The sequence below is a fragment of the Mobula birostris genome, chromosome 4 (genome assembly GCF_030028105.1).
Source record: "Mobula birostris isolate sMobBir1 chromosome 4, sMobBir1.hap1, whole genome shotgun sequence".
Lineage (NCBI taxonomy): Eukaryota > Metazoa > Chordata > Chondrichthyes > Myliobatiformes > Myliobatidae > Mobula > Mobula birostris.
The window spans coordinates 76,037,080-76,062,584 of NC_092373.1; the positions used below are offsets into that span (position 1 = coordinate 76,037,080).

Sequence of the window (25,505 nt, forward strand, 5' to 3'; positions counted from 1 at the left end):
CCCTTTGCCCCATCTACTGAGTGCCAAAACCATAAACCATTTAAATTGCCTACTCCCATTGACCTGCATCGGGACCATAGCTCTGCATGCCTGGCAGCTCATTCCACAATCTCATGACCCTCTGAGTGAAGAAATTTCCCCTCAAGTTCCTCTTAAACTTCTCATCTTTCACCCTTAACCCATGATCTCTGGTTGTAGTCCCACCCAACCTCAGTGGAAAAAGCCTGCTTGCATTTACCCTATCTATACCCCTCATAACTTTGTATACCTTGATCAACTCTCCTCTCGATTGTCTACTTTCTAAGGAATACAATCCTAACCTATTTAATCTTTCCTTATAACTCTTATAGGTTGTTACATCTATTTTGAAATGAACAAAAAGATACATAAAAATAAAGAATATGATCCACATGAATTTTTGGATTTATGCCAGGAAGGAATGGCTTTATCAGCTGGTGCCATTTTCACCTCCATTCATAAACCAGTAGCATCATTAGGCAATTTGGAGCTAATTGCCACGTACATTCGTGTCTAACAGTGCAAATAGTACTGAATCTCATTGTTAATGATGAATTATTTTATAGCCATGATAACCTAAGTACATTTAAACCATGCTGCACCTTGCTAACAATGAAAGCATGAATGTGTCAGTACAAGACTCTTCTGCATCTGCTAAAGATTAATAAATTCATTGTTGATATTATTCCACATTACACCCCCCTCAAGGGAAATGTAAAGGAAGTCAAGAAAAATGAAATCACAGCTCAATTTTAAATACACTTCTTTCCCCAAGGACCACATCAGGATATCTCAGCTTTTCAATAATTCATTAAAATTTCTTCAAATTTTGTGAACTTTCCATTACGATTCCCCATGGAAATGGCTATCCAAAAAATGAGCCGAGTATAAAGAATATCAAATATATATAGACTTATTACGTTGTTGCATTCTTTTTTTGATCTACGTGAGGGTCTAGATTTGTAGTTTTCCTGCAATAATTCTCTGTGAACAATTCATTTGTTGATAAGATCATTAAGTAACCTACTCTCTAAACTTTGCCCATATATCCTCCATACCATTCATTTAAAGGTTAAGAGGTCTTTTAATACAAGTACTCTTTGGTTTGTGGAGGTCACTCTATGTCTGGTGGTTTGTTAGCTTTATGAGAGCACGAGAGACTTGACTAATTTAGGTTGGAGAACAGTGAAAGTTAATTGGTGGAAGTACGACTTTCAACTGCTAGCATTCTTCAAGGTGCTGGGTGCTTACAGCAGTATATCTTTTCTTTTTGTCCATTATATTTCTATGCTGATCATAAATCAATATTCTGCATCATTACAGTATTTATTCATTTGATGCATTCACTAATTTTCTACATGGATTGTAGTGGTTCAACATCTCCTCAAGTTGACATGAGTGGACATCTCCTCAAGTCAGTCAATGGCCTTATCTTGTGCTCTCCTTGGGGTGGAGGAGCAGAAGTTTATAATCCGTCTGGGTAGCCTCCAACCTGATTGCATGAATATCGATTTCATCTTCCGGTAACCAAACTTTATCCACCCTACCATCTTCCTCTATTCCCCACTCTGATATTTTACCTCTCTCACTTGTGCATTACTTCCCCCGGGCCCCCACCGCCTCCTCTTTCTCCTACTGTTCACTCTCTTCAATATCAGATTCTTTTATCTCCAGCCTTTGACCTTTCCCATCCAACGTGCTTCACCTATCACCTTCTAGCTGCCCTCCTTCCCCTCTCCCTCTTTTTCAATTCTGGCATCTTTCCCCTTTCCTTCTCATTCCTGAAGAAGAGCCTCGGCCCGAAACATTGGCAGTCTATTCATTTTCATAGATGCTGCCTGACTTGCTGAGCTCCTTCAGCATTTTGTGTGTGTTGCTTTGGATTTCCAGCATCTGTATACTTTCACATGTTTACTGTATGAGTGGCAAATGCTAGTCTTGCCTCTGAAGCCCACAGCTCCTGACAGAATAAAGATGGAAATTCCACACAACAGAATGTTTGGCCAATTTCTGGAGGAAACATGATGAAGCCATTTCATATTTTTTCAGTAGGTGTTTTTAATATTCAGAAAACTTCTCTTAAATAAGCTTTAGCCAAGGTTTAAGAGGTCCCTCCTCCACACCACTATAATTGGAATTGATGACAATGTATTTCATACTGGTTCTCTAATATCTTTCTGGAGCTACAGTATCTGAAAAAGGTGCCCAGACCAAAACCTGGTGACTCGGAATACTGTACCACCAATGAGCCAATGGTGATAATGTCCTGATGCCAGAGTATCGTCAGTTGTCAGCCTAATTTTTAGCGTAAATACTGTAGTTCTCCATTCTCTTCTCAGAAACACACACACAAAAGGCTAGAGAAACTCAGCAGGGCAGGCAGCATCTATGGAGAAAAGTACAGTTGATGTTTTGGGCCGAAACCCTTCGGCAGGACTGGAATTGCTTGGATTTCCAGCATCTGCAGATTTTCTCCCCTCTCAGTAAACTTATTCCTTCGGCTTTTGACACAAAAGCTTATGTTATAAAGATTTTTTTGTAGGTGGACCTGAAGCTAGCCCAGAAATAATATTGGACTTTCCCAGATTTTTAAGATTCACTTGTATATTTTTAAAATAGGGAAGAAATAGAATTAGGAAATATTTTCTGAGCAAGTCACAAGTTTTATTGAAACTTGGAGCTTTAAATTTCCATGACCTCACCAACATCTATGAATATCAGAGAGTGCCACAAAAGGGATACACGTATTGCCAAGTAAGTCACTTGTACAACTTGGATACACTTTGTAATTTAAAGAATCCAACTGTTCTGGCACAATCATTATTAGGCTATTACAGTTCCAGCAATTTTCATTAAAGTGTCTGTTTGTCCCCTCTGGCATCCATTCAATGATTGATTGTGGTCTCAGTGCAGGTTTACCCATTGTTGTGGGCCTTAGCTCTATCATTAGTGATGAAAGTTCATGGTATTTTGACCATTTAAAAACTTCGTTATGTGTTATCTGATATTTAAAATATCAGCTTTGCTTCATTGGGTACAACAATGTGATATAATAATGACTTGAACTTTCTTCTTATCTGCAATTTTGTTAATGTTGTCCTGTCCTTAAAGACAAGATATTATCATCTGCCATCTGATAAAGCTAGGCAGTGAAACTGTAGTACATGAAGAAAAGTCTTTGTTCTTTTCTTCCTTTATTCCTGCTTGAATTTGGTTTTTATTCCAGTTCAGCAAAGAATCTCAATCTCACGCTTCATCCAGAGAACAATGAAAACCTCTGTTCAAGCAACAAATGCATTGAATGGCACATAACACAGCAGCATGTTGTTCACTGCAAAATAAAAGACTTCAAAACTTGAGCTGCCTTTTATGACTGTTATGAATACTCCAAAAGTGAACAATACTCTGCACAGAAACTTGTCTAAAGAGTAACATTTCTTTCATCATTTGTAAAATGACACCGTTGTCAATTTGTTTTGTGCTACAGATAAAAGGTGGTTTCTGATGTGAGTGATAAGGAAGTTTAAGTTCCATACTATGATAAAGCTGACAGTCATATTAAAAATGGATTATAATTTTGTGTTAAATGTCCACTTTACATTCATGTGTTTATGAATGGCTTCCTTGCAGGCCCCAATTCCAAGAATTAGCATCCAAGCCGCCTCCACCTTCAAATTAGTGCTTCTGTGAACTTTCCTCGGGTTGAATTCCTCTAATGCTACCTTCTTCTCCCAATGAGTGATGTAAAATAGGCAGAGTTCCAACGTCATGGGTATCTAGTTATTTTCCACTTTGGAGTGTCAGACTTATTCTCAGATTGAATTGACTCACATGGAAAATGTGGACTAATGTCTGCAAATAAATCAGTGTTGGCTAAGGTGATTTCAATGACCGATTTTGGTCAGTTTCAATTTGTAACAGGATATTTGTGCTACACGATCTGATTATTCAGTATCCTTTCCAGTAGGCTTTCATGTGTTGAATGTAAGACAGGAGTGAATAAGATTGGTATAGAATAAATGTGGTTTGTTTTAAAAATTACCATCTGTTGTCTTAAAGCTTAGTACAGGTAGTGAGGTATAGTTTCTTCTAGTGATCTGATGAGCTTAATTGCATGCTTTGATTCCATGCATGTATATTGTGTGACTTATTGCACAATAAAAATAACCTTCAAAGTCCTATTATACGTAAACAAGAAGCCAAGGTTCACCTTCCTGAGCAGAAGACAATGACAATTTATCCCTGGCATTTATGATTCACAGATGTAGGTATTCAGTGACAGCATAACATTCAACTTACGAACTTTTGGGTTTGGTTTTGTATCTCAGAACTAAAGCTTCAGAAATGAAGATTTGAGAACAGCCTTGCTGTTGGAATCAAATGAAGACTTTACAGAAGTCCAAAGAAGTCCCACAGTAGGTTTAGCAAGTTGTAACTGAGAGGAATCAGTGCTAACTGTGTTACAAAGGAAAACCTGAGCAAAATATGGATAAAGATGACGGAGTAGACAGTGATAATCTTTTCTCCAGTGTAGAACTTCCTAGCTCTAGAGGTCATGCTGTTCAGGTTAGAGGGGGCATTTTAAAGGTGATGTGAGGGGCAAGGTTTTTACGCAGAGAGTGGTTGATGCCTGGAATAGGCTAGCAGGGAATCAGGTAGTCTTTTTGGTGTTTAAGAGGATTTTATATAGACACACGAATGTGAAGGGAATGGAGGGATATGGATGACATGCATGAGGAGGACATTTTATTGGCATCAAGGTCAGCACAAGCTTGTGAGCCAACTAGCCTGCCCTGTGCTGTACTGTTCTATTTGCTTATGGCAAATCTAAAGAAAGCTGCCCCTGTGAGAGATCACTGTCACAGGCTGCACATCCAAGGATGCAAGTCATGACTGTTTCCTGATAACTGCTACTTAGGTTGCTTAGGAGTAGGCCTTTTCAATGGTTCATCACAGGCTAGATGGGCCAAAGGGCTTGTTTCTGTGCTGTACTTTTCTATAACTCTAACCTGTTACTTATTTTCTCCTGGTCCAAAACATTCATATAACTTCACAGTCTGTTTAATGATTAGCATAAACAAGACAAAATCTGCATATGCAGGAAATCCAAGCAACTTGATTAGCATACTGTATATGACCTTAATGTATCCAGAATACAAACACAAACTGTTACAATCTGAAACTAGGTTTTAAGTATTTTAAAAATTTAAGACACTTGAAATGATAAAAGAGGCTTTACATAACAGGCCTTTCAACAGAAGCAAGTTGTTTTATCGACTCACAGTGTGAGATGTTGACAGGCACACATTTATCACTTTCTGTGGTGAAACTTGGAATATCTTGCTAATTTACTGCAAGCAGGCTAAACCAATATTCAGGCATCCTAAAATGCATAACAGCCAATTAAGTAACTGACGCTGACAAATCTGAAGAAAGGAGCCCAGTCTAAGAGAACACAATATCTTTCTCCGCCAGAAAACTGACTCAAGTACTTGTGAAGTGCAAATCCTATTGTAGCGTAGGACATGCCAGTTTTACACAGAAAGTTCTCCTGGGCACAAAAATGCCAGTGACCTGATAATCTGCTAGAATGATTTTGACTGAGAGTGTAATATTGTAAGGACACTGAGGACACCTCTGCTGGACTTGTTTGAAAGGTTCCTCAGAAGCTTTGACAGCCACCTGCCTCTAAAGCTCCTTCAGCCAAGACAGCAGGCCCTGTTCATATAAAGAGAAAGATCTACAGTAAAGGTCTCTTGAACTTGTTTAAAATATACTGGAAGTCCTGGCGATTTACACTGGATGTGTCCATTAGAGATTAGAGATTAGAGTTTGCTCCATGTACATTGAAATACCAAAGCATACAGTGAAATGTGTCATTCTGCATCAACAACCAACACAGTCTGAGGATTATGCTGGGCAGCTCGGAAGTCTCGCCACACGTCCAGCACCAATACAGCATGCCCACAGCTCACTAACCCTAACTGTGGATGTAATCCAGGGCGCCCAGAGGAATCCTGTGAGGTCACAGGAAGAACGTATAAAATTCTTACAGACAGTGATTGGGAATCAAACCACAAATGGTGATGCCAGTGCTGTAAAGCAATTGCGCTAATCACTATGCCATTGTGCCATGCAGCGTAATTAGCTGCACCTGTATAACCCACATTGAATATCATTTAGATCAGGATAACCTGCAGACCCTTGACACCTTTGGCTTTGCTGCATAAATCCTTTTACAATGTCTTCCAGCAATGTTCAGGCTGTGTTTATGGTGGACTCTGACTCTAATATGTGAGCTACTCTCTGTCTTGACTTCAGCATGTTGGAAGATCAGACTGAGAATCCTTTTCCCGTCGGAACCATGTCCAGCTATACCCTGAGAGTGCTCAGCAACAGGGGAATGGTCAACTTAGTCTGCTGATCCCATAGACTTAGATGAAGACGGAACTTGAAGAAATAAATAGGACTAGATAGCTACAGAGCAGTAACACATAATTGCTGGCCAAGCCTTCTCGAGATCTTTGACCCCAAGGATCCCATCTGGCTCCCTTGCTGCTCCAAGTTAATGGCACACAATACATTTTGAAGCACAGCACAGAGACAACACAGCAGTTACGTACACCCACTTGTTATTCCTAAAACACAACAATGTGGTCAATTTGAGGTGCTGTGTTCTGCTGCAGTTCAGTGAGGAACAAACGGCTGGAGGGCACTGATCTGCTGAAATATTATCCTGTTTAACACATCAGGTAGTACATGTTCGGCACGGCATTGTGGGCCAAAGGGCCTGTATTGTGCTGTAGTTTTTCTATGTTCCTATGTAGAGTCAACAGGCTGAAATTGCTGATATCTTCTTGTCACCTGCAAAAAGCGTAAGAAACTGACCCTTCTCTTGCCTGCCAGTGGCAACCCATTAGAAGCTGTGAGTAGGTTTCTATGAGACATAGGACACAGCTTTGCATCTCCCTCCCTGCTCACTTGATGAAGCTATTGTTATTCACTCAGTGCACGCTAGCTGTGCCTAAACCTGCTGTTAACTTGTGTGCAGCCAGACCACCTCTTGTGCTATTTAACATGCCTGGCAATGTTTCCTTCTCTATTTCATTGAATCATGAGAGGACAAGATTGAAAGTGCTCAGCATAGGGTTTCAAGGTCTAGTAGCAAGAACATGGAATGTAGAACAGTACAGAACAGGAACACACCCTTTGGCAATCAATGTTGTGCTGAACCAATTAAATTAATCATTAAATGGTTAACTAAACTAATCTCTTCTGCCCACACAGTGTCCATATCCTTCCATTTTCAACAGATTCGAATGTCTCTTAAAAGTTTCTAGTGTTTCTGCCTCTATCGTCACCCAGGCGGTGCATTCCAGGCACTCACCTCTCTCTCTGTAAACAACATCTCTTTTCAATTAATATGGGCACTACCCAACAACTCCTCACACCCAGCTTAGTTCTGGTGACTAAATGATAATGATCCTGGCATCTAAGAGAGTTACCATCTAGTACATTTGTTTGACACTTCCATGGAAGTCAATGTACTAGGTGGATAGCACCACCGAAAGTCAGATGGCACTCTTTAGAGTGAGCTGCTCCTCATCAGTAAGTGGTTTGCGGTGCCTGTGAATAACACTGAATTGAAAACAACAGGATCCAAGGCTCAAACATGAGGAAATCTGCAGATGCTGGAAATCCAAGCAACACACGCAAAATGCTGGTGAACGCAGCAGCCAGGCAGCATCTATAGGAAGACGTACAGTTGACGTTTCGGGCCGAGACCCTTCGTCAGGACTAACCGAAAGAAGAGATAGTAAGAGATTTGAAAGTGGGAGGGGGAGATCCGAAATGATAGGAGAAGACAGGAGGAGGAGGGATGAAGCTAGGAGCTGGAAAGTTGATTGGCAAAAGGGATACAGAGCTGGAGAAGGGAGAGGATCATGGGCCGGGAGGCCTAGGGAGAAAGAAAGGGGGAGGGGAGCCCAGAGGAAGATAGAGAGCAGGTAAGGAGTGATTGTGAGAGGGACAGAGAGAGAAAAAAGAGAGAGGGAAAAAAGAGGGAGGGGAAAAGAGAAAACAATAAATAAATAAATAAATAAGGGATGGGGTAAGAAGGGTAGGAGGGGCATTAACAGAAGTTAGAGAAGTCAATGTTCATGCCATCAGGTTGGAGGCTACCCAGATGGAAAATAAGGTGTTGTTCCTCCAACCTGAGTGTGGCTTCATCTTGACAGTAGAGGAGGCCGTGGATAGACATGTCAGAATGGGAATGGGATGCGGAATTAAAATGTGTGGCCACTGGGAGATCCTGCTTCCTCTGGTGAACAGAGCGTAGGTGTTTAGCGAAACGGTCATCCAGCCTGCGTCGGGTCTCGCCAATATATAGAAGGCCGCATCAGGAGCACCGGACGCAGTATATCACACCAGCCGAGTCACAGGTGAAGTGTCGCCTCACCTGGAAGGACTGTCTGGGGCCCTGAATGGTGGTAAGGGAGGAAGTGTAAGGGCGAGTGTAGCACTTGTTCCGCTTCGAGGATAAGCGCCAGGAGGGAGATCAGTGGGAAGGGATGGTGGGGACGAATGGACAAGGGGAGGGAGTTGTCGGAAATGGACCAGGTAAATTTGAGGGCAGGATGAAAGATGGTGGCAAAGTTAATGAAGTCAATGAGCTCAGCATACGTGCAGGAAGCAGCGCCAATGCAGTCGTTGATGTAGTGAAGGAAAAGTGGGGGGATGGATACCAGTATAGCCTAGGAACATGGACTGTTCCACAAAGCCAACAAAAAGACAGGCATAGCTGGGACTCATACGGGTGCCCATGGCTACACATTTAATTTGGAGGAAGTGGGAGGAACCAAAGGAGAAATTATTAAGAGTAAGGACTAATTCTGCTAGACAGAGGAGAGTGGTGGTGGAGGGGAACTGGTTAGGTCTGGAATCCAAAAAGAAGCGGAGAGCTTTGAGACCTTCCTGGTGGGGGATGGAGGTATATAGGGACTGGACATCCATGGTGAAAATAAGGTGAGGGGTGGGTGGCCAGGGAACTTAAAGTCATTGAAAAAATTCAGAGCGTGAGAAGTGTCACGAACATAGGTGGGAAGTGATTGAACGAAGGGGGGTAAAACCGTGTCAAGGTATGCAGAAATGAGTTCGATGGGGCAGGAGCAAGCTGAGACAATGGGTCTACCTGGACTGGCAGGTTTGTGGATCTTGAGTATGAGGTAGAAATGGGAAGTGCGGGGTCTAGGAACTGTGAGGTTGGTGGCAGTGGATGGGAGATCTCCAGAGCTGATAAGGTTGGTGATGGTCTGGGAGACAATGGCCTGGTGCTCCTTAGTGGGGTCATGATTGAGGGGTAAATAAGAGGAGTTTTCGCTGTGCCTCAGCGAGGTAGAAGTCAGTACGCCAGACTACAACAGCGCCCCCCCCACCTTATCAGTGGGTTTTATAGTAAGGCTTATCCAAGGCTTGTGGAAGCTCCAGAGGATAAACATTCTTTCTCCATTGGGCTTCCAGGAGATCTTTTCACACATGAGTAAAAGGAAGTGTGAGCAGATAGTCTTGTATGTTAACACCAGGAACAAAGCCCTGAAGGACTACATGGAATTTAGTGTGAACATTCGAGGCCAGTGTTTGCATCTTCAAATGTCATACTCTGTAGAATATGGTAGGGGCAGGTACTTAGGGCATTCCCAAATTCACAACACTCGCATCACTTTGCTCAAAGAAAGAAAATGTATGCAATTCATTAGCACTTATTATATCCCTAAGCTATTTCCATTTAGTGAAGTATTTTGGTCAACGTTGTCATGGATGAAATGCAGAGACAGCTTCTGCGCTGCATATGCTCTTAAACAACAGCCTTCTAACGGGCAGATAAACAGTTTGAGGAATATTGATGAAAGGATACCTGTTGGCTAAGATGGCAGGGTTAACAGATACTAGAAAATCAATATAATGTGGATACTGAATATATCAAATAATAAGTGAAAATACTCAAATACTTGGGCAGTTTCTGTGAAGAGAGAAACAGTTAATCTTTTATCGGTACAGGGAGCAGTTGGAGGTCAACATGTTTGAAAAATCGGAGAGAGCCAGCAGGCAGAGATTTCAGTGGAAACATAAGAAAAGGTCTACGATAAGGTAGAGGGAGGAGCAGCTGAATGGCAGGTGGTTCCAGGGCAAGAGGACTCATAGAATTATAGAGCACTACAGCACAGAAACTGGCCCTTCAGCTCATTTTTTTCTGTGCTGATCTGTTTTTCTTTTCTTTCTAGGAGCATAATGAGTAAAGAAACCCTTACAAGGCAGTGATCATAATATGATAGAATTCACCCTGCACTTGGAGAGGGAGAAGCTAAAATCAGATGTATCAGTATTACAGTGGAGTAAAGGGAATTACAGAGGCATGGGAGAGGGGCTGGCCAAAGTTGATTGCAAGGGCATATTAGCAGGGATGACAGCAGAACAGCAATGGCTGGGGTTTCTGGGATCAATTCAGAAGGCACATGATAGATTTGTCCCAAAGAAGAAATATTCTAAAGGAAGGATGAGGCAGCCATAGCTGATAAGGTTGTTTTTGTCTTCCCTTGTCAGCCAGAAATGTACTCCCAGAAACTCCAGCCATTGCTCTGCCATCATCCCTGGCTACTGATCAGAGGCCTTTTTATAACATTCATCAGGGACGTTATTTTTTTCAGTTTCACAATTCTACCCACAAAGGTTTTACATCTTTTGATGCTATATCACTTCTTTCTGGCCTGCTTCTAAGTGGTTTGCTCCTGCTTCAATTCCCTCTGCTTCTATGGAAAAGTTAAGAACATCTGCAAAACCTTGTGATGTTGGACTGGTAAAAGAAGATGGAATCCAAAGGAAATCATTGAACAGATGACACCAATAATCTCCCTTATACAACAATTGAGAGCAAACTGCCAGATGAAGTGAATATTTACAACGCTAACATGGAAGAAATCCAACACATAAACGTTCATTGTCACGGTTACCTTGACAGCCTATAATGTTTGTTTTTTTGAGTTGCAATTGTAGCTGTAGCAGCTGGCGAATTACAATCAGGGCATTTTTACGTGAATTCAGATTTTTCATGCATTTCAGTTGCTGAAAGAAAGAAGAGTAATTCTGCACATTCCTAGTGGGTATGACATGTTGCTGGAAGGCCTTCTTCCCCTTCAATGTCCTACATTTTGCCCTGGTCTGTTTGTTTCATTTCCAAGTAATAGTTCAATTGTCCAATTTAATGCAGCTATACCTGGCAGCAACTGGTTTGTACAGCAGTTTCATTTTCCATATTTGTGGACCTCAAAGATGCTGCAAACAATACAAAGCTGAGATTGCCAAAATCTTATTGACTACAGCCGAAACTGCATTACTTCAAATTCAATCAATCTCCCTTTGATTTGCTCAGTTCAGCAACTTTTTTTTTACAGGGGTGACGTTTTCTTTGTCAGTTCTGCCAGGCATCTTCAATTTTAGTTTCAGGGAATTATGGAATCAACCACATCAAATCAACTTTGACACCATTTTGATACTGTCATTCTCCTTCCTTGTATTCATATCATAGAAGGGAAACAATACAAATGCAATGATTTTGAGGAAGGAATCCATGAAATTCATAAGATGCATTCCAACAGTATGTGCATGAAAATGTTCAGTGTGCCAAAATAAAATGTGATATCTATTAGCTATTTTAAGACTGTATTCAGACTACAAGAAGCTAAAATCCAAAATCAGAATACATTGAATTATATAATCTTTCTGTAGGACTTGGTTTTAACAGATTGCCACTTACAGATCAATCCTGTTGATCAAAATGTGATGTAAGGAGAAGTAGTGGAACTACTGTGTATAGAGTGAGATAAACATTTTTGCCTCTTCTATCTCCATATTCAGGTGAGGAAGAAAATCAAAACTTCATTCATCCTTTCACTGATTATCCTTAAAGACCAGGGGAGTAGCTTTTATATGTCTGAGGACATTGAGCAATGACGCACAAAAACATTTTGAAATCGTACAAAGCAAAGTGTTTAACTCCCAATGACTGAAGGTCAGTTTCAGATGGGTACGCTGCATGAGCACAGGACAGCCTAAGCAATTTGTGTCTTATGAAAGGTGAACATTTCTGGGACAAAGAGTTGCACAAAAATGTTTTACTTACCTTCCTTATCTGTCAAAGACTGAAGTCTAATGATTGCACAGAAGTGAATCAAAGAAACATAGCTTGTATTTAGTCCACATTGAGCTCAGACAGTGAGCTGTTCTCCAGGGAACCTTCTACAGTTGCTGGGACCATTGCCCTTTCAGGAACCTTTTAGGAAGAAAAATCTCCAGTTATATCAAAAATCAAAAGCCAAAATATTCAAAAAATTTCTACAACAGAATCTACGTCACTTAATCAGAGCTTTGTACAGCAAAGAGGCTCATAGGAAATTACAGGAAACAACAGTAATTTAAAATAAATAATATACTATATTAAGGGAGGGCAATCTTGGTGGAAAATCTTTCACTGGCCAACAACATGGTCACTAATTACATCAGGGAGTAAAATTGATCGATATGATCACTTACTAAAGACATTTTTAGTTTGTTTCTTTCCTCTGCGGATAGAACAGGGGCTTATACAGGAGTACTATTCCCAGAGAGCTGGCAAGTGGACATTCTCATATATGAGTCTGGAATATGACTGTTGACATGACAATAGATATCATTGCTAAACTGAATCCCTTTATCTGTATCCCTTCAGAGAGAGAGAGAGAGAAAAGAAATGAGTAGCCAGATAGAGAAACTGTGAGGAAATTAGGTGATGAGGCTTAACACTATTTTCCCAATGCCTGGCTGTTGTTTACCCTCTTTTACAGTCAATTGTTGTAGACCTCACAAGTTACCGAAGGTTGAATTCACTCACTAAATTTATGACATTCCTGCCCTTTGCTGAGCCTGTACAATACCAGATGCAGCGTTTATCCTTTGTTACATCAAAACAGCCCATCCAAAACAAGATTTCTGAATCAAATGGTTCATAGTAGTGGGGAGATGGTAATAAATAATATTTCACTTATTCTTTCTTAGGTAGTCCCTCACAGTCAGCAACAGCTTGCTTCTCTTCTGTAAAGGCACATGGATGATAGAAAAATGGAAGGCTCCGTGTGAGGGAAGGTTTAGACTGATCATAGAGTAAGTTATAAGGTTGGCACAACATTGTGGGCTGGAAGGCCTGTACTGTGCTGTAATGATCATGTCTATTTCAATAGAAGATGACTGTGTGTGATTTTATAAAAATCCGGTATAGCTATTGCACTCTAGCTACCAGATGGTCCTGAAGGAGTAACGCTATGGTTCACTGGCAAGATGACTGGAGATCAGGCTCTGTTGCAAACTCAGCATGCACACTCATGATCTTTTCCTTATCCTCTTCCTTATTTCTCCTCCCTCCATCACAAACTCCCCCACTCCAATCTCTTCCCTGCTTCAGTCCCTCAGTCTCCTCACCTCTTTTTGCTTATTGCTTTAAGTTGAAGTCTTTAAATAAAGCATTTGAGTAGTTCTAAATTATTAATTTGGATAGCTTTTGGAATAATTTGTAGAACATATTATTAACTTGCAGTGAAAGATGCTAGCAGTAACAGAAATACACAATGATTCATGCACAATGTTAATGTTTAAGTGCTTATTCTAATATCATTTATTATGTCTTTGTCCTGTAAAACAGGCTATGGTGCATTTCACTTAATAAAAGCTGTTTCAATTTAAATGTATTTGGCAACCCACATTTAACAAAGAGAAGGAACATAAGTGGTGTCCATTATAGTAGTTATGGCAAGGTTCTAAATTACAGAGATAAATAGTTTTTCTTTCATTAGGCTACCTAACATCATGCTGGAATTTAATCACTAGAGAAAACAAGAACTAAAAAAAAGCATGAAGCTAAATTACTTTCTGAAACAAACATGTTTTTCCAATCTAGCTAATTCGCTAATATTGCACAGTTCATGGCTATCCCTGAGCATTCCAAGGTAACAGGCACAGCAAGATTTAAACTGCAAGGACTTTTAACTAGAAGTAGAATCTTCAAATGTTATTGTACCATGATTCACTTTCAATGAAATATAGAACAGGAAGGAGAATTGGGGATTCCAATTAAGTAGAATGGAGATTGTGATTTTCCACCCAGGCTCTCTGGTACAGGTACCTGAATTGTTAAGCTTGTAACCCTTCCATCCAGAAAATAAGAATAATGTTTTTAATTAAGGACTAAAAAAGGAGAAGGATGAAATGGAGCTGCAGATGAGAAAGTATTAAAATTGCTTAAGTGCAGTTCCTGTAAGAGTACGCATGTGGCTATGGAAGACATGGATATGGATCTTATGATGTGGTGAGAATGGCGTTTTGAGGAAGGCTGAATATCATGGTGAAGTCCCCAATGATATTGCTGATGTTACTGTATTCTAACAGTGGCAGGGCTGCGCAACTTAGTGCTCTTGTCATTCAACGTTTTGAAGCAGCTAATTAATTATAAGTAATTGTAAACTTAAATGTCATTAATTTAGTGGCAGAACATAAATACTACTGCTCTAGTGGCTGTGCAACTTTTGTATCACAGAGAGCTTTTCTTCATCTATTCTGATTGATTTTAATATTTATATAACAACACCTCATTTAGTTCATAGTTTGCTGGTTATGGACCAGACTTACTGAACAAACCTTTTTGAGAATTTAATATTTATCTCTAACATGTAAATTCCATGCTGGGTTTTGTTATCTCTAGAGTCATAGAGAACACAGCACAGAAACAGGCCTGTCGTTCCATCAGACCTGTAGCAAACTATTATTCTGCCTAGTATCATTGACCTGCACCTTGACCATGGCTCTCGATACCCTTCCCATCCTTATACTTATTCAAACCTTGCTTAAATGTTGAAATCAAACCCGAATACACCACTTCTGCTGGCCAGTCATTCCACATTCTCACCACACTCTGTGAAGAAATTCCCCTCATAGACTTTTAACCTGTGACTGTAGGACAACTGAGAGGTATCAAAATGAATCATTATGTTTGCATTACATATGTGTACAGACGGCTTTCTACCTTATGTATTTTATAATTGGTGTTAATCGGAGTTTAGGAGAGATAATGGCGCCTAACGGCGACTCAATTGCTTGCATCTTCAGAAACAGCTCTATTTCTATCTTTAATATCTCTATTTTTCCCTTTCAGGGTTCTTTTGAAGACCCTGACCTGTAGTTACATGCTGACTTCGATTCTTTGTGGGAATGGGACCTGATCTTGGGGTCTCATGACTGTCCGTTATTTGATATGCCAAGGACGCAGCCTAGAAGATTAGCTCGCCTTCAGAGTTCCGGGATTTCAGTGGGGAAATCGTGGGAGATGGAAGATCTCTGGCTGTGTGCCCAGAGACCCAAGTTCTTTGGGCACAGAGCTCGGAAATGTGACGCAACTGACCTTTAACATCGTAAATCAGTGAGTTGTTTGTGATGTTTCCCCTCTTGCTGTGAAATGGGGACATCTCTTTTTCCCTTATCCAGGAGAGAGAGAGCTTGTGGTATGTCAAATTACTGGGTGAACAAGTAGTATTTGGGGTACAGCAAGTCTGTGTCTTTATTGATGTTTTTCTGCACACTTGAGTGCTCGGTGGGAGGTGCCAATGCTTTTTTTGCTGGTGGGGGAGGGGGATTATTGCTTTGCTGCTGCTTACACATGGGAGGGGGTAGCTGGGGGGCTTTGAGGTTATAATATTTAACTGTCATTCATTCTTTGGAACACTCCTCTGTTTTCGTGGATGGTTGCAAAGTAGAAGTATTTCAGGATGTATATTGTATATATTTCTCTGACCTTAAATGTACCTTTGAAATCTTTGAAATTTATTATTGCAATCATAATTTAGTTAAATTTTATCACAATGGTGCAATGGATATTAATAGATCAGGAACAAATATTTTTGACTTGCTTAAGATCAAGAGATATACGTTAATACATACTGTAGCAAGGTGCATCAAAGGTTGCTACTTGTGGATACATCAGGAACAAGAAGTGGAAAGAATTCAAGATTTTTCAAGGTTGAAAATCAAATCAAATATGATTTTGTGATAAGTAAAGTAAAATTCCTAAATGACCATACCGAATGTTGAGGAGCCTATTGGATCAGATAAGGCATAAAACAAAAATCTCGAACGTATACTAGGAATTCAAACCAACAGAAAGCCACAATGAATATGGAATTAATCAAGAAATTTAGGAAGGGGAAGAGGGAACACGAATAATTATTAGGAGGAAAAATCAAGAAAACATTTAGATGTTTTACAGATATTTAAAGGAAAGATGATCATGAAGAGTAGGATCTATTGCAGACCAAAAATTAATCTCAATGTGCAATTGACTTACATGTGTATTACCTTATCCCAAATGCACCTTATCAAAACCTCTCTGGATTATATTCACACTTTTCTGTTCTATTGATTAGATGCATTCTTGCAGTTTAAACTTCCCTAATTTTTTGCATCAATGAATATCTGGAGTTTGAAGCACATCATCTCAAATGTTCTTGAAAGTCCAAAGGCTCTTAGAAATCACCTGGACAAGGACTTGAAATGCTGCAGCCTTCGGATCAAGAGCTGGCAAGTGGGTATAGCCTAAAGCACATTTTTTTCCCTGCGGTATTATGAACATGATGGCAAATAGCTTCCTTTTGTGACATAAATTTGAATGAACTTCTGATCATCATGGAGTTTAACTAAAGATATGGTCAACCATGCCAGTAAATATAGACAAGCATTGAGTAATTCTAATTTCACAAGAGTTCCGTGCTTTTTAATCACTTGCACTCAATGAGAAACCAGTGCCAAGATTTCCAGGTGTCTGAGTATAATATTTTGTTTACAACAAGTTAAACAACCTAGTAAAAGGTTTTATTGCTGATCCACCAGGGAACAATATTTGCTGTTCATGGCAACATATTACCACAACATCTCAGACCCACTGATGCAGGGGTTCTTAACCTTTTTTATGCCATGGACTCCTTTGGCAGTCTGATGAAGCCTATGGAACCTTTCTCAAATAATGTATATAAACACAGAAAATAAAGTACACAGGATTACAAAAGAAACCAATCATATTGAAAAGCAGTTTTGTTACTTGTTTGATAAATTTGCAAATAAATAAACAATCTGCATGTCAATTAAGTGAAATGTAAGATATTCAAGAAATTTGTATGCCAAGTAAGTACAAACGTTTGTTAAATTGTAAGTTTTACAACTTATCCAATGTTTTAACACTTTTAATGGCTTTAGATACTTGGATAGACAAAAGGATTACAGCAGTAATCTTTCCTGGAATTTGGCTACTTGTGTGCATGGAGTCACATGGCTCTGTGGAGAGTTAAGAATTCTTATTTGAACTGTCCAGTTTTGCAAAAGTTAAACAATAAAAATGATTCTCCTCCTTCTATGCATTGATCAACAAGCAATTGTAGATAGGGAATATTGGAGAGCAACGGAGATGACTGTGTCACAAATGTGAGAACACATGACTTCACAGTTTGGTGGCTGAGCAACTACTAGATGGAGGGCAGCCCGATAGTTGGTCAGCTACATCACACAAGTATCTGCAGACAGGAAGACTGTGATCACATCTGATCTAGCAGCAGGTCTAGTAACTACTGTAATTTTAAAGTAGTGATTGGTGTGCTGTAAATGATATTTTGAGATATTTGTAACAACTGTAATGTGATATGAAAATACCTATGATCTCTATTGGTGATAAAGTCACAGGTACTGCTAATGCTACTGTGGTTTGTTGCCTATATTCATAATCGACGGAAATGCTAACTTTCAGTTAGAGGTTAGTGAAAATAAAGATGTTAATTCTTTTTCCCATCCAAGTTCACAGACCCCCTGGAATCTAGGGTCTGTGAACCCCAGGTTAAGAACTATTGCATGAAAGGAACAATTAATGTAGTGTCCTATTCCTTATCACTGATATCTGTTTGAAGATGTGTATGTGTGTATCAGGAAAAGACAGGAAACAATTGCCACATTCTTCATAGAAGGATGGAGATGGGAAAATACTAGAAGTTCACACTTCAGTGAAATTGTAACCATTGTGTAAACACTTTTGGGAAAGACTGGATTTTACTGGAGGGAAAGACCAATTCTGCTAAAATAACTACTTAAATTTCCTTTTAAACATTTTAAACTCCTATTGTGTAAAACCAAAACTACCAAAAAACTAAATTTCCTTATGGCTTTAACTTTACAAGATAGAACATAGAACACAGAACATCACGGCACAGTGCAGCCAAAGTGTTTTGCTGACCTTCAAACCTACTGTACGATCAATCATACCCTTCACTCTTTCCCTATTATCCATGTACTCATCTAAGATTTTCTTAAATATCCCTGACGTACCTGGTCTCTACCACCACCCCTAGCAGGGTGTTTCCACACACCCACAGCTTTCTGTGCAAAAGAACTTAACTCTGCAGCCTCCCTATACTTCCTTCCAATCACTTTAAAATTATGCCCCCTCGATTTAGCTATTTCCACCCTGGGAAAAAGGTACTGGCTTTCCATGCTTTCAATGTCTCTTGTCATTATATCTCATTATCTAAGGTTATGAAAACATTGTAGTGAGTTCAAAAATTATATGATTCTGTTGACTGATTACAATGGGACATGAAAATTAACACCGTTCTATAGAAACTGTCATCGTTCTTCATTCTTGATTAGATGACAGTGCAATTAAGGTCTGGAACCTCTTGCTGCAAGTCAATTCTGAAACGGGGGGAAAGCCCGATGCCACAATTTTTGCCACCAATTTTAATAATACATCTTAAGTTATTTGTGAAATTAATTCAAAGGTTGAACTTTACAGAAAAAAAACTTAGGTAACACGACATCTCGTTTCCTAATTTACATAATTACTTATTAACAAATGCTTATACTACATTAGTTAAAGCTAATTTTCCAAATATCAAGTGAGCTTTGTTTGTAATGCTTTCTACAGGCTATAGTACATGACCAGGTTGCAATTTTTCATCAATACTTCTTCGCTGTAAACCACTTTACATCATCCTGATGTTGTGACTCAAATATGGATATTTAATTTTCTGTTAAGGATAACATGGGCTGCTGTTCATCAGCACCACTTCTGGTGGCTAATTTAGATCATCCATTAGCTTTCCTTGGAAAGTTGCTTATTCGAGGCTGATTAGTTTGAAAAGGGTGGTCCTTCGACTGGTACAGGAAATTACTACTAAGGCCTATTAAGCTGTGACATTGACAATGATTTTCATGCCCCCATTGGCCACAGGAGTAGTAGCAGATGATTGGAGTGTGTCAAATGTTATTCCTTTGCTGAAGAAAGGGAATAGGGATAACCCTGGGAATTATACTCCTTAACTTCACAATAATGTAATGGGAAGTTAGGAGTTCTATCCAAGGGGGTCACAAACAATGGTCCTTGGAAAAGGGAAACCCACTATACCCCTTGCCCATCCTCTGGGGTTTCCACCCCCTTCCCCTTTTCTTTCTCCCTAGGCCTCCTGTCCCATGATCCTCTTATATCCGTTTTGCCAATCAACTGTCCAGCTCTTGGCTCCATCCCTCCCCCTCCTGTCTTCTCCTATCATTTTGGATCTCCCCCGTTCCCTCCCACTTTCAAATCTCTTACTAGCTCTTCTTTCAGTTAGTCCTGACGAAGGGTCTAGGCCCGAAACGTCGACTGTACCTCTTCCTAGAGATGCTGCCTGCCCTGCTGCATTCACCAGCAACTTTGATGTGTGTTCCTTAAAGTCAGCCTTGTGAGTTCTCCATGCATTGAAAATCAGCAGCTTTGTTCCATCAGTAGAATGGTGGTGTTGCTATGAGATTACCACACTGATTTCCAGAGAACTGGACTGACAAAGCAGAATCCCAAGTTCAATTCCCATGTGGGTTCTTGTGGAATTTCTATTTAGTTAAATATGTGGAATAAATAAGAAAAACTGGCCATAAGTTATAAGATCCAAAAACTCACCAGACTATCATAAAAACTCACCGTTCACTAATGCCTCTAGAGGAAGAGATTTACTAATGTTAGCCACTCTGGTTGACATGTGGCTTTCAACCTTTCAATGTGGTTCGCTCTTAAATTCCTTCTAAAATGAGCCAGCAATTCACCAAAGCTGCTATGTGAAAACAAAAAAAAAAAATTGAACAGGAAGACCATTTAGTATCGGTTAAGGCACTAAATTTCCTTTCAGCTCAGCTCACCTTGCAATGTCCTATAAACATCTACTGGCCGGCAATTAATTTGGGAGAGCTGTTCCACGAGCTAGTCAAGCAGCAGTCTGACAGTGTTGTACTCACATTCTATTACCTTACAGATAACGTGTCAGATTCCTTGATTACCATTTCTGGGTAAGTCTTATTCAACCACTAGGACAGACCTAGTTACCTGGTTATTGTTTACAGCAAGCAGTCAGAAACTCCAGGTGTCCTTAATGTTGATTCTGCTCCTTATGATGTTTTATGGTATCAGATCAAACAGGGGCAAGAAAACCCCCTCCTAATTGTCACCTACTGTCCTCCTTCAGATAGTTAATCATTGCCCCACATTTTTAAAGAACATCTTGGAAGAATCAAGGACACTGAATATTCTTTGGATGGGGAACTCCAATATTCATCTCCAAGAGTGGCCTCAGCACTGGCTGAGCTTACAGAATCTTGATAGGAATAACTTCCAGAGTGGATCTATAGCAGAAGGTGAATAAGGATTAACTAATAACCTCATCCTTACCAACTGACCCATGGCAAATGCATCTATTGACAACAGCATTAGTAGAAGAGATCATCACTCAGGCTTTGTGGAGAAGTTCTCATCTTCACACCATGAGTGATCTCCATCTGTAGAATGACACTTCACTTATACTTAATGGGTTAAACTCAGAATAGATTGTGCAGCCCAAAACTGGTCTTCCATGAGGTACTGTGGACTTCCATTGCTTGCAGAAACATATATCATCACAATCTGAAACGTCATGGACTTTACAGAGATTTAACTGTGGTTCATTAAGGAGACAGTAGAGCATACAGGAAAGCATCAGATTTACTTAGAAATGAGTTTCCCACATAGTAAGTCTGAAGTATAAGACTAAATGCATAATAAAAATCAAAAGCATCATACATTTGGTAGTCATAGACAATAGACAATTATTAGTCCTGATGAAGGTCTCAGCCCAACACATTAACTGTTCATTCCTCTCTATAGTTGCTGAGTTCCTCCAGCATTTTGTGTGGTTCATAGTTCAGAAGTTCCAGCACATCCAGCAGTGGATGGTGGTGAGCAATTAAATAGTTAATGGGAGGAGCAGTTTCCAAACAGATCACCATCCTCAATAAAAAATAGATTGTGCAGAACAATCCGGCATGTGAGTACTAATGATTCGGCTGAAATAATTGCAACTGTGTTCAGCCAGAACTGCTGTGTTAATGATCCATCACAGCTTCCTCTAGAGATCCCCACCTTCAATAAAAGGCAGTCCTGAGTCAATCCAATTCATTCCAGGCAATATCAAAACATATCTGCAATCCCTTAGAACAGCAAATGCTAGAGAGAATTACAACACCCTGGCTGTAATATTGAAGTTTTGCTGTAGTCCCGCCCTCTATAATTAGCCATACTTTGAGCCAAGCTGTTCCAGAGTGATTACAACACTGTCATCTACCTGACAACGTGTAATATTGAACAAATCCAAACCAGCTAATTTCCATCCAATCAGACTGCTCTTAATCATCAGAAACTGATGGAATTTTACATCAACAATTCTCACAAGCAGTAGTTGATTACCAATAACTTATTCATTGATGTTCATTTGGCTTTGGGTTTCACCAGGACTACTTGGCTGCACACCTTACCACAGTCTTGATTCAAATGTGTACCAAAATGTTGAATTGCTGGAATGAGATAAAGAGTTATGACCCTTGGCATTGAGGCTACTTCAGGAGATCAAACATCCTCGCCCCAGCACATTAGAGTTACTCAGAACTGCCATCTCTTCTGTGTCATCAATGACCTTCATTCCATCCTAATTTGAGAAATGAGAATGTTGGCTGATAATTGCACAAAATTCATTTTCTTTATCAAATGAAACTGTCCATCCATCAAACGTAGACAACATTCTGGCCTGGGCTTATGACTGGAAAGTAACATTTGTGTCACAAGAGTGCCAGGCAATGATTATCTCCAATGATGAAAGCATCCAACTACATATAATTTGCATTGAGTGGCTTTACTATTATTAAGCCCACTCTAACAATAAGTATCATGGGGCTCATAACTGACAAGAAACTCAACTGGACCAAATATGCAACAAATGTGGCTAGACAGCCGATCAGAAGTCAGTATCCAGTGGTGAATATTTACCCTCTGATATCCAAAATCCTTTCTAGCATTTACAACTCATGTCAGGAATATAAATAAATTCTCTCTATTTGCTTGGATGGGACTCATTCCAAAAGCTCAGTGCCAGCCAGGACAAAGTGATCCATTCTGTCATCATAAACTTTCATTGCCTGCATTACTGGCTCACAGTGTTTGCAGCAAATGCCATCTATAAAATAATCTGAAGGTACTCATCAAGATTACTCTGAAGCACCGTCTAAATTTGTGACCTTGACTGCCTGGAAGCATAAGGGCTTCAGACTTCTGGAGACACCACCTACATGGTTGCACATCATCTGACTTAGAAATAAACTGCTGGTTCTTCTTCATCATTGAGTCTACATCCAACTCAACAGCACTGTGGAAGTATAGACACAGAAACATAGAAAATACTTGCAGGAGTAGGCCATTCGGCCCTTTGAGCCTGCACTGCCATTCAGTATGATCATGGCTGATCATCCAACTCAGAACCCTGTACCTGCCTTCTCTCCATACCCATTGATCCCTTCAGCCACAAGGGCCATATCTAACTCCCTCTTAAATATAGCCAATGAACTGGCCTCAACTGTTTCCTGTGGCAGAGAATTCCACAGATTCACCACTCTCTGTGTGAAGAAGCTTTTCCTCATCTTGGTCCTAAAAGACTTCCTCTTTATTCTTAAACTGTGACCCCTCGTTCTGGACTTCCCCAACATCGGGAACAATCTTCCTACATCTAGCCTGTCCAATCCCTTTAGGATTTTATATGTTTCAATAAGATTCCCCCTTAATCTTCTAAATTCCAGCAAGTATAAGCCTAGTCGATCCAGTCTTTCATCATATGAAAGTCCTGCCATCCCAGGAATCAATCTGGTGAACCTTCTTTGTACTCCCTCGATGGCAAGAATATCTTTCCTCAGATTAGGGGACCAAAACTGCACACAATACTCCAGGTGTGGTCTCACCAAGGCCTTGTACAACTGCAGTAGTATCTCCTTGCTCCCGTACTCGAATCCTCTCGCTATAAATGCCAGCATACCATTCGCCTTTTTCACCGCCTGCTGTACCTGCATGCCCACTTTCAATGACTGGTGTATAATGACACCCAGGTCTCGTTGCACCTCCCCTTTTCCTAATCGGCCACCACTCAGATAATAACCTGTTTTCCTGTTCTTGCCACCAAAGTGGATAACCTCACATTTATCCACATTAAATTGCATCTGTCATGAATTTGCCCACTCACCTAACCTATGCAAGTCACCCTGCATCCTCTTAGCATCCTCCTCACAGCTAACACTGCTGCCCAGCTTCTTGTCATCTGCAAACTTGGAGATGCTGCATTTAATTCCCTCATCTAAGTCATTAATATATATTGTAAACAAGTGGGGTCCCAGCACTGAACCTTGTGGTACCCCACTAGTCACTGCCTGCCATTCTGAAAAGGTCCCGTCTATTCCCACTCTTTGCTTCCTGTCTGCCAACCAATTCTCTATCCACATCAATACCATACCCCCAATACCGTGTGCTTTAAGTTTGCACACTAATCTCCCGTGTGGGACCTTGTCAAAAGCCTTTTGAAAATCCAAATATACCACATCCACTGGTTCTCCCCTATCCACTCTACTAGTTACATCCTCAGAAAATTCTATGAGATTCATCAGACATGATTTTCCTTTCACAAATCCATGCTGACTTTGTCCGATGATTTCACTGCTTTCCAGATGTGCTGTTATCTCATCTTTGATAACTGACTCTAGCATTTTCCCCACCACCGATGTTAGGCTAACCGGTTTATAATTCCCCGGTTTCTCTCTTCCTCCTTTTTTAAAAAGCGGGGTTATTTTAGCCACCCTCCAATCTTCAGGAACTAGTCCAGAATCTAAAGAATTTTGAAAAATTATCACTAATGCATCCACTATTTCTTGGGCTACTTCCTTAAGCACTCTGGGATGCAGACCATCTGGCCCTGGGGATTTATCTGCCTTTAATCCCTTCAATTTACCTAACACCACTTCCCTACTAACATGTATTTCCCTCAGTTCCTCTATCTCACTAGACCCTCTGTCCCCTACTATTTCCGGAAGATTACTTATGTCCTCCTTAGTGAAGACAGAACCAAAGTAATTATTCAATTGGTCTGCCATGTCCTTGCTCCCCATAATCAATTCACCTGTTTCTGTCTGCAGGGGACCTACATTTGTCTTTACCAGTCTTTTCCTTTTTACATATCTATAAAAGCTTTTACAGTCAGTTTTTATGTTCCCTGCCAGTTTTCTCTCATAATCTTTTTTCCCTTTCCTAATTAAGCCCTTTGTCCTCCTCTGCTGGACTCTGAATTTCTCCCAGTCCTCAGGTGAGCCGCTTTTTCTGGCTAATTTGTATGTTTCTTCTTTGGAATTGATACTATCCTTGATTTCGCTTGTCAGCCACGGGTAGCTGACAACCTTCCCTGGTTTATTCTTTTGCCAAACTGGGATGAACAATTGTTGTAGTTCATCCATGTGATCTTTAAATGCTTGCCATTGCATATCCACCATCAACCCTTTAAGTATCATTTGCCAGTCTATCCTAGCTAATTCACGTCTCATACCTTCAAAGTTTCCCTTCTTTAAGTTCAGAACCTTTGTTTCTGAATTAACTATGTCACTCTCCATCTTAATGAAAAATTCCACCATATTATGGTCACTCTTACCCAAGGGCCTCTCATGACAAGATTACTAATGAACCCTTCTTCATTGCTCAATACCCAGTCAAGAATGGCCTGCTCTCTAGTTGGTTCCTCGACATGTTGGTTCAGAAAACCATCCCGCATACATTCGAAGAAATCCTCTTCCTCAGCACCCTTATCAATTTGGTTCACCCAATCTATATGTAGATTGAAGTCACCCATTATAACTGCTGTTCCTTTATTGCATGCATCTCCACCAGAAAGACTGTCATGGTTCAAGAAGGCAGCTCATCATCATGTTAAGGGAAAATATGCAATTCGCACTGACTGTGGCCATACAATTAATTAATAAATATACAAATAAATCCATTTTATTTTGTTGGAAGC

The 25,505-nt window shown here is 40.2% G+C and overlaps 1 protein-coding gene across 2 annotated transcripts in view; it reads right to left on the bottom strand.

The window, feature by feature from the left end:
* Positions 1-25,505, bottom strand: part of ppp2r3a (protein phosphatase 2, regulatory subunit B'', alpha) — a 345,954-nt gene that overhangs the window by 317,326 nt on the left and 3,123 nt on the right. For both annotated transcript variants that reach the window (XM_072255640.1, XM_072255635.1), the window contains exon 2: positions 12,194-12,343. The gene's annotated coding sequence lies outside the window, so the exon portion shown is untranslated. The remainder of the gene's footprint in view (positions 1-12,193; positions 12,344-25,505) is intronic.